The sequence below is a fragment of the Gopherus flavomarginatus genome, chromosome 15, assembly GCF_025201925.1.
Source record: "Gopherus flavomarginatus isolate rGopFla2 chromosome 15, rGopFla2.mat.asm, whole genome shotgun sequence".
In the NCBI taxonomy this organism is placed as follows: Eukaryota; Metazoa; Chordata; order Testudines; family Testudinidae; genus Gopherus; species Gopherus flavomarginatus.
The window spans coordinates 28,964,996-28,979,062 of NC_066631.1; the positions used below are offsets into that span (position 1 = coordinate 28,964,996).

Below are 14,067 nucleotides of genomic sequence, written 5' to 3' on the forward strand. Positions count from 1 at the left end.
ACATCTTCCCTACACATGTCACCTTGTCTGCAGGGCCCACGTGAGATCACCGAGGCGCACTCGTGTCAGTACTCATGGCCAGGCCCGGCTGGGACTGATCTGGTGTGGGGATCTCACACTACTTCTCTCCTTGGGGCCGAGCAGACCCCGAAGGGGTAGCAGCCAAGGTCATTGGCAGGACAGTGGATGAATGCAAGCAGAAAGAGCAACAACGTCCTGTTGGCAAGGAGGGAGTTGGAACAAAGAAATCAGTGTATGTGTCTCAAGGAGTGTGGTGGATTCTCCATTGCTGGCAATTTTAAAATCAAAATGGGATGTTTTTCTAAAAGCTCTGCCCTAGAAATGATTGTGGGACAGTTCTCTGGCTACATTATCCAGGAGGTCAGACTAGATGATCACAACGGTCCTTTCTGGCCTTGGAATCTAGGACTCTGATGAATTTAAGGCTGTATAAATCAAAAGCAACACCTTCAGTTCCACCCAGGAACCAATGCGCAGATCCTGCAGATCCCAGAGCGCCAGCTTTACGTCCTGGTGCCAGGATTTGCTGCTTAAAAAACAAACTGTTTCATGCCACATCGGTGTCGGTTCCCAGGTTTGCACCCCATGTACATCACATTGTCATACTTTATACTCCAAGGAGACGTAGGCATGGATGATAACAGCAAGCTCCATGACCAAGTGACAAGGGCATGCTCGCCTAGCCAGACATCGATGGAATCTTGCTGTCTGCCTGGCTGCTACTACACAGAACTGTTATAAGCAACAGGGGATCTTACACCACCTACACTGTGAACTTGGGTGACCAATGGTGAATGACACTGCAGTTAGAGGGTTGCTATTGTCTTGGTCACCCTCCTTACCTCACTTGGAGCTGGGTTGAATAGAAAATATAAGATCCAGGATCCAAAGCAGAAAATCACTTGACCTAAAGTCACTGTATAAAGCCTCTAGAAAAGCCCCGTAAAAGGGAGTGAATGGCTTTTAAAGGTAAAACGATTTGTTACAGCAAGAGGCGCAGGCACTCATGTGGAATAAAGAGCAGAAGCGCCAAATTGGGCACCTTTCAGCAAGCACTACATTCACTTTAATGCAAAAGGGGAAAGACTAAAATCTTTAGCCAGCCTAAAGCACTGAATCAGCGGATCTTGCTGGACGTGTGATAGGGCGTTAGTCCTCTTTGCCGGCACTTGACCCTGGAGCTGTGTGTTTGAAAAACACCTGTTACCCAATATCTTTTAGAGCTGATCCACTGTGAAATACCAGCACGGGTGCATATAGGAGGCCCGGGAATGTCCAGTTTCTTCATCGGGGGAAGGGTTCAGGACACTAATTGAACTTCTCAGCAGTGATGTCAGTTCCTGGGCTTTTTAAAGGAGCAGCCTGCTATATGCAGCTTGTGTCCGTGATTCTCCCCTGAGCCCCGCTACCCTGTACATTTAACACGTCAGAGGAAAGCTACATTGTACATCAGTGAAATAGGCAAGAGGAAGATGTGGGGTGATGAAAGCAAAGCACAGCTGGTGGGGAGCACCCATTTTGTAACAATGGCTCTGGAGTGCTGTCTATTTTACAGGCACAATAAAATAATGACAAAAATAATAATAAATCATTAGTACAATACAACTAGCATCTTTCTTGCAGGGAGATCCCAAATTGCTTTCAAAAGCACTGTGTGCTCATAGTGAAATCATTTCACCTGACACTGAAGTACTACCACCTCTGAGCTAGGATGCAGCAGCTGTTTAACAGTGTAGAGTGATTACACACAAGAATTTAGGTAAAGGAAATTCAGAGGAATACTGTAAGTGGCAGGGGAGATTTTAGACAGGGAGAATGTAATTGCCAGCATCGGAAATTGGCCAGGACTTGGTGTCATCACCCCTACAATTGCATAAAATGCCATTGGATTTGTATGGACCACAAATGGTCTGGATACAGAGATTTTTGTCTCATCTGAAAGACTGGATCCCTAGACCAACAGCACCCCTACTGCTATGCTCAGGCACTGGTTCACTGTTGGTGGAGTGAGCCACCTACCGAACTATCACAACCCCTTTCTGCGTCAATCTTGATTTCAGATACGAGGACCTCAAATACTGACCTGGCCCAATAATTCTTCACTTATAAGATCTGGCAAGCTCACAGCCTGCAGTGGTGTGACTTTTGGCCACCTACACAAGGCCAAATGCTGAGGTCCATGCTCAGGAAAGCTCCCACTGAAGTCAAGATCACGGTCATAAGTATAATTTATATCAATTATTATAACGATTACATATTGCAAATGACTGAGGAGCAGCAAAACCAGACTCAAAACCAATTGAGATCAGTGTCTCTGTGTGCCAGGTGCTGTATAAAGACATATTAAGAGACCATATCCGCCCATAAGAGCTTAGATTTAAAAAAAAACAAGACAGACAGAGTGGGAAGGGAAACAGAGGCAAAATGAAGAGAAGTGATTTCCCCAAGCAGGTCAGAGGCAGAGGAGAGAACAGGTCTCCTGGCTGCTAGTCTATGTCCTAGACACTGGAACATGCTGATTTGATCCATGTTTAGTTGTTTCTTGCTCAGGAAGATTCAGTCAGATCCGGTCTATAGACCGCATTCGGATATTTTGTCCCCATTCTTACCTGCCAATGAACAAGGATCCTGAATTTGGGTTTCCACCTGCCAAGTTGCACTCAGGAAAACAGCTGGGACAAAAGTTGCAGTACAAAATATTGCGTGTCACCCATGAAACGTACATGATAAAACCACATGGCCCTGCTGTAGGGATCCGATTTGGGCTCATGGCTAAAACGTGGATGTGACAGATGGTTTTGCATGATGACACTATTTCATAACAAGGTTGGAAACACGAGCTGATCTTGGCTGTGTTTCACAAAGCCAGGCCAGGCTGGCCACGAGTCAAGCTCTGCTGCAGCAGGAAGGTTTGTTAAAAAACCAAGTATCCTACAAACCTGGTAAATGTCACGGGACTCAGCGAATAGTTAGCAAATAAAGAGTGAGGGAGAGCTCAGAAGATATATTACAACCAAATGCAAAGTGTCCCCACAGTGACTCCTCATTGTCTGTCAGCATCGAGGAGCAGATAGATGGAACAGGAAGGCCATTCGATATGTGGAAATAAGACAGCAGCTGGGCACGTAAACTGGGAGAGTGATGGTTGGGGAAATGGAAGTGGTGTTTAAAAGGGAAGGGATTCATTAGACTTCACAGTCTATGCCCTATAATTGTTACTCCAAATCTCCAACGTGCTTTTATTTAATCCTTTGATTTCCCCCCAGAGCTCATGTTCCGATGCCTTCTGGTCCTTAGAAGACAACGGAGTACATCACCATGGACCAGTTACTACAGAGCGAAGGGATTCAAATCCAGGAACCGAGACTGGAGCCTCAAGTCTGAACCACTGCCACATGTCAGCAGGGGTTGGGAGTGAGGGATTGAGGGCTGAGGGTGAGTCCCAGCAGCCAAATTTGCCCCGCTGGTTTGGGTTTGGGGTCAGCCGAGGTAAAGTCTCAGAAGACCAGCAGGTGACAGATTGGCCCTCTTGACTCCAAGCAAAAGCCTAACCTTGATGGTGACCTGCAATTGGAATCCTTACCTGGGCCCATCTGGCACAGAAATACATTGGGCATATCAGGGCCTGTCTGCAGCAGTGTGGCTGAGATAGAGGAGAATGGGCACAGGATGGCCCCCTCCCCCTGCCCTAGATTGCATCTAGCCAGGATCAGACTACCTGCAGTCTGGAGGAGGGCTGGCCACCACTTACGAACCAGCCTGGGCGGGTGGTTGGGGCACGACCAGGGCAGAGCATGGGCATTATTGTCGATACCCCTGTAAAAAGCCGCTGGCTCAGAAAGATCCCCCTACCCCCCCCGCCTAGACTGCAGGTATAACAGCAGCTTTCAGGTTTGCCCTCAGCTCTCTCCAGCCATCCGCTGGCCCTTGGTGCTAAATTTGCAGCAATAGAAACACGAGAGGCGCATATGACCTAGAGGGTCATTTCAGACTGGGTCTGGCTTCACTGCTGAATTAACCTGAGTTACGTGTGCTCTCATTGACCGAGCTCAGGTGGGAACAGCCATGCTGTGTTCCAACTGGGGCGACACTCAATCACGTCTGTTGCTAGGGCTTCTGGGGGCACATCCCATGGTCCTTTGAGCTGCAATCAGCTGAGCTGCTCTAGGAATCCTTTCCCAGTGAATTGTGCGAGAACTTGTCTGTCCTTTCTGGGCACTCAGTGGGGAATTGTGGGTAGGTGTTGCAGGCCTAGTAGCACCGAGGGGAGCTAGCCTGCGTCCACACTACAGCAGTCATGTTAGCAGTTGACAAGTTGTGCCAGAGCCTATGCCCTCGATGTGGTAGCCATCTTGAATGAAAAGCACCACCACATTCCAGTGAATGGGGCGTGTATGTGGCTGGGATTTTACTTAAGGGAGACACTGAGGTTCACTTTGCAATGAATACAAGGACTCTGAAATGCTGCCAGTGGGTATCCCAACTAATGAGGGACATTCAAGGGAGGTGGTGAACTGCCACTTAGCATCCTTCCTTCCCTCCTAAACCCTGGGAATTCAAAGAGCGCCGTCCCTGACAAGTAATTACAAACCACCAGTACCAACTTGCGTCACTCACTTTTCAGGTACGTCTGCTCATCCTTGCCAAAGCTGAAGCGATGCAAAATGGAAATTTAAAAACTTCATCCGCGTTGCCAACAAAGGCTCATTAGCTTGCAAGGTTGGTTATTTCTAGTTGGATTTTTTTCCCAGCCCACACAAATCCTCTTGACCAAGGTAAAGCCAAGTGCTTACAGCAGCAAGACTGGTTAAAAATTGACTTTTAATCTCTTGCTTCTCCACTACAAGGCAAATACAAATTTTGCTGAGGATAGTTACCAGGAGGGGGGAGCTGGGAAGTCTGCTGCTAAGGATTGTTACTTGGTGTTTCTAAGTCCTTGAGCTCGAAACAGTCTGAGAAACTTTTTTGTTTGTGTAACACACACACACACACACACACACACACACACACACACACACACACACACACACACACACACACACACACACACACACATTCTGTGCCTTGGCCAGTTGGGTCCAAGAGGTTCCCGGGTCATACTTGCATTGACTCCATTGGGTCCATGTGCGTAACTGTGGGTGAGAACTTCACAATCTGGCCCAGGGTTCTCTCTCTCGCTCATGCCTGGCTGCCATCCTTCTGCTACCCTGTTCTTTTTGAGCCAGTTTCTCTACTCCAGGGCTCTCACACCTTCCTCTCCCTTGCCCCCTCAAATCTTCAATTGTCTTTTCTCTCTTGCTAAGCCTCTCTCCTCTAGGCTTCCACCCCCCCTCTTCAAGTTCCTTACCAGCCACCCTCACTTTGCTATTCTTCTTTCAAATGCTTCTGCCCCCCGGTGCCGGTTACAGCATTGCCTGTAATGTCCTCCCATGCTACTAATCTGCCAACCACAGTGAGGTTTTCTGCTTCAGTTTGTGGCACCAAGCTGATGGAAACAATATGACAGCCAAATGCATGGACCCATTCAGCGAGGAGCAAATGTCAAAGCCATGGGGTTCAGGTAGGTTTGAAATGTTCTCGCACACTCTGGGTAAAAATTTACGTAGGAAAAGTTGACATTTTGAATCACAAAAGGACCAAAGGTTGCTTCAGAGACAAACTTAATTTTTCTACACCCAAGCTCATTAGTGGCACATCACATGAAAGCAACAAGTGCCCCATTTAAATTGTAGATTATGACCTTTACGCTTAAGATCTTTTCAGACATCCTGTTTACAGCTTTTTTATACTGGCACTTCATAATCCTCAAAATGAGATTTTTATAAAGCCTTCTTATTAGAAAGCACTGCATCCTATTTCACCCCCCTCTCACTGACGTGTCCTCTCGAGACAACCTTGGTAATTGGAAGTTGTTGAAAATTCCCATAAATTAATGCTACAAATAGATTATATTGTGGAGAGAGGCAGCATAGATTCTGTTAGACTCTTCTCTTTTATATTATCTTGCTCCTAAGAAAGGAACTGGTTCACTGAATTTGAGCCTAGGAACATGTGAGGAGAGGGATTCTTGTTGTGGGACAGAAGTCAGTGCATTTCAAGGTTGATCCACAAAGAACATTTATGCAACAAAAGTCACCTCTGTGCAATGATGCAAGTTAATCACATAGGTTTTGTTTGCTTGATAGGTTTGTTTAAACAGACCTTAGTTTTTGGCCAGTGATTTAGGATTTTAAAAAAAATGAATATAACTAGGAGGGATGTTCATGACAGTTTGATGAAAACAGATTTTTTTTCCCCTCTTTGTTTTTAAGAAGAAACATTCTCCATGCTGAGAAGCAGCAAGTGAAACTGATTCTAAGCAGAAAGGGTAACTAACTGGCTTTGTCTGAATGAGTGAAGTGCAGCAAGTAAACAAATTGCATGGACAGTGTAAAGTGAATTAGTGTAATACATTCTCTGGGTACGGAGAGCTTGCGACTCGCTTTATATAGCAGAGTGAGGGGATTTCACCTACTCTGTACAACTCAAGGGAGGGCAGGGTTTGCTTCTTCGATGTTCCTTTACCTTGGAGCAACTTGACAAAAAAAATCTGAGGATGGGTAGGGTGTAGGCAGAGCCAGGGCTCTGTTCCCTGCCACCCCCAACCCTCCATGTTCTGGCCTGGGATGTCACAAATTACATCCCCACCCCGGCAACCACTGTCTCTGCACTGCCCCCTAATATGGGGCCGGGTGTTTTGGCCCCAATTCCACAATGTGCTTAAGCACATGCTTAACTTTGTGCATGTGCTTTAAGTCCACCCCTGCTCAGCAAAGCGCTTAAGCAGGAGCTTAAGTTTAAGCCCCGGAACATCAATGGTTAAAGTTAAGCCCACAAGTAAGTGCTTTGCTGAACTGGGCTTTTCTGCACAACCTAGCACTTAATGTGTTAGTCGAGGGTTAAAGAAGTTAGTTTTAGCTTGACAGTTTATTTTATCTTATTTATTTTTTTGAAGGCTAAATAGTTTTGAATGAGGGAAAAGATATTCGATTTGTCTCAAGATGTTGTATAACTGTGATGAGATCAGGGCTAGCAAGACTGTGTTAGCCCAGAAACTGAAGACAACTTCTTATAGGTTCAAGGGCTTTAAATGCTCCTGCATGTAAATTGAATTGGCTAAAAATTGCTGATCCATTCGAGATGGACCAGACTCTGGGCCAGATGCTTGTTACTATGCCTGAATGAACACTGCAAAAACCCACAAGCATGTGTTTGAATTCTTAAGCTGCTTTCCCTCACCTCGGCTGATGCCCCTTCTAGGAGTGCTCTCATCTCTCCGGTCAGTGAGTTTGCTAGTGGGGGCGTTCGCGCAAAGGGGATTTAAGAGAACGTAGCGAATTAAAAAAGCGTGTCCTGCAAATATCCAAGCCTTGAAACAGGCGCTGCACAAAGCAGTTTTATGACATGAAATTCGTTTGCTCAAAACATTTGTCAGAAAATTTGGAAGCATAAATAAATTCCTAAAAAATGGAACACTTTGGACACAGGGAAATTCCTTAGGAGAAGGATATTCCAGTGCAGGATGCAGGGAGTTTGCTGCTCTGTGCCAGACTTCCTATCTTTAAAGATAAGGAAAATCAACAGGGCTTGGTACCTTTTGGTTCGCATCAGCAGCATCTGCACGAGGCAGCAAAATCGCAACACACTGGTGCACTCAGCAAGTCACACTCTTGTCACAGCCAAAGTCTGTTATGAACGGCCTAAATACCTTTAAAAATCGGGGCCTTAGTCTCTATTGGCCTCACTTCCCCATATGCGAATGGATATAACAACACGGCTCTGCCTTCCAGGTGTGTTGTGAGGATAAATACAGTAAAGATTGAGCAGCGCTCTGAGGCTACCATAATGAAGGCTGTAACAGTACCTTGGTAGCCAGACAAAGGGCTAAATTCCCCACGTAAATGAGGTCAGTGGAAATGATTTGCTGAGCTCTGCTCCTGAGAGCCTTGAGAAGGGGGTCCTGCCTGCCTTTACCCAGCAGGAACAAAGTACCTCCCTTCAGCCATTACAACTAATAATAACCCCAGGGCGGAAGCTGAGATGCTGCTCTGAGTCATGGAACCCTTGCTGGAAAGTTACTGGGGGAAGAAAAGCGAGTGATTGAGAAAAAGCTCCCCCCCATCTGTCTCACAGCCTTGTTTCCTCCTGAGTTCCCTGGGTGTCATCCCACAAGGGGGCCATTTACTGCACTGTGAGCGCATGGCTGGTGAGCTCCCATTAGACCCATGTCCATGAATCCTGCCATATTTGCTCAGTGGGGCTGTTAGAAGCAGGTCGAACGTGATCCTGAGGAACACTGAGGGGAAGGGCCAGAGCTGTAACTACCCCTGAGCAGCCGGGGGGGCAGCTAGGAGTGTGTCCCCTTCCCTTCGCAGGGGCTGCTCTAGGTATTTTGCTGCCCCAAGCACGGCAGGCAGGCTGCCTTCGGCGGCTTGCCTGCAGGAGGTCCCCGGTACAGCGGATTTGGCGGCACGCCTGTGGGAGGTCCGCCGAAGCCACGGGACCAGTGGACCCTCCGCAGGCATGCCGCTGAAGGCAACCTGCCTGCCGCCCTCACGGCGACCGGCAGAGCGCCCCCCGTGGCTTGCCGCCCCAGGCACATGCTTGGCGTGCTGGTGCCTGGAGCCGCCCCTGCGCCTTCAGCAGCTACTGGTCATGATGGCAAGTTCCTGTGCCCCCTGCGTTGCTGCCCCCCACCATACGCAGAAGCAGGGAGGCGGGGGGGGTGGAAGACGGGGCACCATGGCCCCATGCTCCCTGCACTGCACGTTTGCTCTTTTATTGCTAGATGTAAATTAAACGTCACACACACACACACACACACACACACACACACAGAAAACAAGCCAACAAACAAACAAAAAACCAAAACACAACAAAACAATCACCTTTGGGATGGAAGCAAGCACCCTAAGAGGGAAATACAGGGCGATATGTTATGCATAAGGGAAAATGTGCATTTAGTGGAATCTGATATAGTTGCACATAATATTGGGTGTTATGTTGCCAACATGTAATGGCAGTGATTGTAAGCTTTTGGGGGCAGGCCCCATCTTTTGTTCTATATTTGTACAGCACCGAGCACAGGCTCCTGGCCTATCATTAGGGCCCCCCAAGCACTACAGCAAGACAAATAATAAATAATAACAATCGTTGCAGGTTGCTGCTGCTGACTTCAACCCGTTTCGGGCCCCCTTTGAGCCATCCCAGCTCCACACTGGTTGTTTGGATGTGTGCATTGCTCCGTTCTAGGGAGCATTTTCCCTCTACGACTGTGCATTCCAGGTGACGCTTTTAACGCTGGCTGCCTGGGTGTGCTTCTTCTGGGGGCAGAGGGGCATGAATAAACAAAAGTGGGGGGTGAAATCTAGAAGCAACAGCCACCCCATTCACAAAGTGGAAAGATGGCAGTTAAGGAGTTAAGCAGCAGGCAGTGCTACAGGCCTGCGAATAGCGGCATGCAGCAGAGTGGAGCTGCAGCAAGGAGAGCTGGATAGAGATGTTAAGTAACGGAGCTCAGAGAGCCTCAGCTGCATCAGTAGCTGGAATCCTAGCTACAGGACAAGGCTTTCCCCTCTTCCTCCCCAGCCAGTGGCATTAGAGGCAGCGGTTGGCATGAAAAGCATCCGGGGGGAAAGCAGGAGTCGCAGGATGGACAGAGATTCTGGGTTGCATGAGGGGGAATTGCAGTGACAGCTACTTCAGCACTGCCATCCTTACTGGAGACGAGGACTCTGAGATACACACGCACAGGCTGGGGCTGCTGCATTTGGGGGGACCTCCTCTCCCTCCCGCACATGCTTACTTTGCCACCGCCTTGGCGGAATGCAAAGCGAATGCCCTTCTGACCAGGGCGGCGGGTGGAAGGAGAGCTGCTGGAGGAGAGGGTCCTGGTAGGAACGGCAGATACTGTCCAATGTTGTTGGAAGGACCCAGGGGGTACACAAAGCAGCCGTGGACTTAACCCTGAGGGGAGGAAGCTGGCGCCCTGGCAACTGACCTTTATGGAGTTTTGAAGGGACTGCACAGTGCTCAGGTAAGGGGAGTAAAGTGAGTGGTGCTGGGGGCTGGTTATGCTGGGGCTGATGGAGAGGTGGCTAATTATTATTTTTTTTTAATGTTGAAAGTATTAACAGCAGATTCTTTGCCCCCCACAATGTACATAAGGCTCCTTGGGGGAAGCAGGAGAGGACGGGTTACAGGGATTACCAGAGGCCAGAGGGTTACTGACAAAGTTTCACTTTGGGTTGCCAGTAAGCTGCTCTTTGGAATGGGAATCTGCTCTGTTATCTTTCCCCATCTGCATTTAGCCATATGGGAGATGCTTTCAGGACCTTTTAAAAACGCAGAGCGTGACAAATGATGGACAGACAATTGCATTTCCACTCCCACTTGTCCCCATTTAAAAAAACCCCACACTGGAAATGACCCGGAGTGTCTGTTTCTGCGTCTCAAAGCTGGGAGTGGGAAAAGGAGAGGAGACAAATCTTTTGTTAATCTATAATGAGTGTTTTATGCTGTCTGTGTAATGAAGTTTTAAATCAATATATGAGAGCTTCCTGGCTCGGAAGGGGTTAAAAATCCTTTGCAGGGAGGTGTTAATAATTCTATCACTGAGCGTGATTTCTCACCGTATTCTACTGGTTTAAAAAGGAGAAGGGGGGGCGGAAATCTCTCTCATTAGACTTTGTGCAGGAACATTTGCAGCATGGGAAATTGGAAAAAGCTGGTAATCCTTTCAAATGAACTTTCCTGATTCATTCTGCATCCAGGCTAACTTCTTAGCATTTTTAAAGTATCGACGTTAAGAAAAAGGTGAGAGTGAGCAGGAGAGTTAAATAATAATATGAAGGTTACCTTGAGCCTAAGATTAGAAAATAAATAAATAAAAGGACGTCTCTGCTTCTTCCAACAAGGCACGATTTCATAAACTTTCTCTGCAAATGCAGTAAGCCCATCAAGGGTGTGAACTGAAATATTTGGAGAAGGGATGCGACTGAGGTGAGGGGAGAGGGTCGTAGGCTCTAGGGCAGAGAGCAGAGATGTTTAAAAAGCCAGCTGGAGCCCTTGGAAGCATGAGATGCCTGATACACCTCAGTGACCCTTCCAGTTCCGATTGCTCCTTATTGCATGACTGGTTCTCCACTTGCTGGTTGCCTCTGCTCAGATTATTTTAACAAAACATGAACAGGGTTGTACAGGGACCACCTGTCTGGAAGCATCATCCCAGGTTAATCCATTTGCTCTTATTGCAAATGGAAGAATCTTTCCCTCTAAGTCCCACTAGAGTTTTGCTGAGCTATTGTTTTAATAGGCAGCCCCTTTTGTGTGATTAGTGAAAAATCTAGCTTGACAAACTACATTGCAAATGCCTGGCTGGCCCTCCATTCATCTGCCATCCCTGACTTTCACCTCCTTTCAGCCTGGATTTTCACTGATGGTTATTATTATTTATGGCAAATGCAGTTCAGTGCTCACGAGAGGGCAGGAACTGTGCCGTGAAAGAACAGTCTCCTCCAAGTTTTAGGCAAAGCAGCGGGAAGCTGTGCTGATATGAACTCTTGTCCTCTTCACTCCCAGCATGGGCATGGGGCACGGGGCCCTCTTCTCCCTAAAGCTGAACTGCTACTGTTTCTGCTCCAGCCATATCCCACTGGCTTCGAGAGGAGGTTTGCCTATGTAAGGACTGCAGGAGTTACCCCTGTAGCTGTGGCTGGTCCAAGAAACACTAAGGCAAGGTCTGATGGTTGGGGCTGCATGTTCTGAGACCGACTCTGTGATGTGACAATAGATCTCCTCGCAAAGAATGGGCTTCAGGTCCTGTGTGTATGATCCACCTAAACATTTTTAGCCTTAATCAATTACTGCCAAATAGGGATCGAGGGGTTCATGTTCTCTGTCATTCGCTCTTGCCATTTCACCACTTACTCATGTGCTACGGCTGGAGCTGGGCTCCCAGCTCTCACACTCAGTAGGAAGGCAGCTAGTCTCCTCCCGCATTGTAGCAAGCAGACATGAGATGGAGAGGTAGAATTCCACCTGCAGAAGCCCAGGGTGCCAGGCTGTGACATGGGCGGAGGCAGGGGGAGGGCCTGCAGGCAGGGACATGCAATGTCACTTTGCGCGGGTGCGACCTTTCTCATGGCGAACAAATGGTTTTAATTTTTGGTCTTCATCAGGCCTTTCATTAACACATTAGGGGCCCAATTCTGAACTCAGACTGTTGTCTATCTGGAGTAACTCCTCTGAAGTGAATGGAACGCTGGTGCAAATGAGATATCAGAATCGGCCCTGGACTCCCCTTTAATAACTGGCAGCTGCCGTGTTAATGCCCAGGTAGGATGCATTAGCATGTTACTCTGGGGCGCGGTGCAGGGAGTGGGAAGAGGGTAGATTGGCTGGTACGTGCATACATTTCTTGTCTCTAGATACACCCCTTCGTTCCACAGCAGTTCAGGGCCTGGCCACTAGCCCAGCTGTTCACATTGGCTTGTTAAAGTTAAAGTCACTTGTCAGCGAGGAGAGAAAACTTATGGCACAATTTGGACAGTGCTGGAGGTGAGCCTGAGCAACTATGTTTGGATCCAGGTCTGTGTCCCCAAATTTCAGGTTTATTTGGTTCTGGTTTGCCCCACTGTAGAGACAGAGGCACGATGCTCCGGTCTGAATTTGAACTTCTCCAGGGAGGCGTGTGAGCTCAGATTTTCTTTTGGGCCCATCCCTGGTACAAATGTATATAAACTCAGTGAAACTCTGGACAGATATAGAGGGGACTGCATACGTGATACGTACAGTCTGCTGCCTGCTGGTCTTGTGTCCATGTGTGTGTCATGCAAAGCAGTCAGCTGGTACTGGTTGAGCCTTGTGGCTTAGCATTCCTGGACATACTCATTTTCCAAAGTAAATAATCCACACAGCCTGTGCATCACTTGCTGCCTGACTGTAATTGACAAATGCTCTAAAGTGGTGTTTTTTCAGCCAGTTAATTTTGGTCAGTGCTGCACAAGAACTACTCGAAGCGATTCTCTAATGCACTCGGCACGCCGCTGCTCTCTCCCATTCCATTCTTCCAGCTCCTTTTTGCAAGAAGCCCCAATTTAATAGGAATTGCTGAATAAACTCATGGATGCTGAAAGCCCAGGTATAATTTGATAAAGTGCATTGGGAAACAGGCAGCTCAAGATACAGAGCAACACCTTGGCATAAAGATTTCTAATTAGAATGAATTTGCTTTGCTTAAATAAACAAACCAGGAGAAGAAACTGTCAGTTGCTAAGCGCCCCTCTGGGTCTCATCCCGCCAACACATCACATCGTGCTGCAAAGGATTCACAGCAACTCTCAGGTGGCTCAAACACGCAAGCAGGGCTTGAGTACTCCGTGTGGGTGCAAATTTGCACCTCTGTGTATCTGAAGACCAGCTGCAGACAAGGGGAATTCACTCCCTGGGGAAGCCTGGCCACAATCTCTCTGTTGCCTTCTGCTGGGGAGAACAGCTTTCAGCTCCAGCTGGACCCACCTGGTGGAAGCTGCTGAGGAGATGCAATGACTTAACTGTTCCCTGTGGTATTGTGGTTGCTTTGTGCATTGCATAAGTCAGCTTCAGGGCCCCCACAAAAGAGGGGTTACTGTGACTCCCTTCCAAATGCAGTTTGCACTACCAGAGGCCTTCCGTGCTGATGGAACCCAGGCAGTGGATGTGGCCTCTTATCTAGATTTAATAAATGATGATTGCATGTTACAGTAGTGCCAGTCTGGGGCGCTATAAAGCTCTAGTCACCAGGAGTTGGAGATATCCCACCTCACTCCATAGGGAAAGGTGGCTAGCAGATCCTACTGTCTTACCACTGAAAAGTTTAATCTTGGTAAATCTTCTACGCTATGTAGGGGTGGACTAGTTTAATGCTTGGATAGAAGACCTCTAGAAAAATCCCACATATACTCCAGGATGTTTTTAAGGTAAGGCCTGACAAAGCCCTGGTTGGGATGATTTAGTTGGGGCTTGGTC

The 14,067-nt window shown here is 47.8% G+C and overlaps 1 protein-coding gene across 2 annotated transcripts in view; it reads left to right on the forward strand.

The window, feature by feature from the left end:
- Nucleotides 1-9,576: 9,576 nt before the first annotated feature.
- WSCD2 (WSC domain containing 2) overlaps nucleotides 9,577-14,067 on the forward strand; it is a 148,068-nt gene continuing 143,577 nt past the window's right edge. For both annotated transcript variants that reach the window (XM_050924211.1, XM_050924213.1), the window contains exon 1: nucleotides 9,577-10,096. The gene's annotated coding sequence lies outside the window, so the exon portion shown is untranslated. The remainder of the gene's footprint in view (nucleotides 10,097-14,067) is intronic.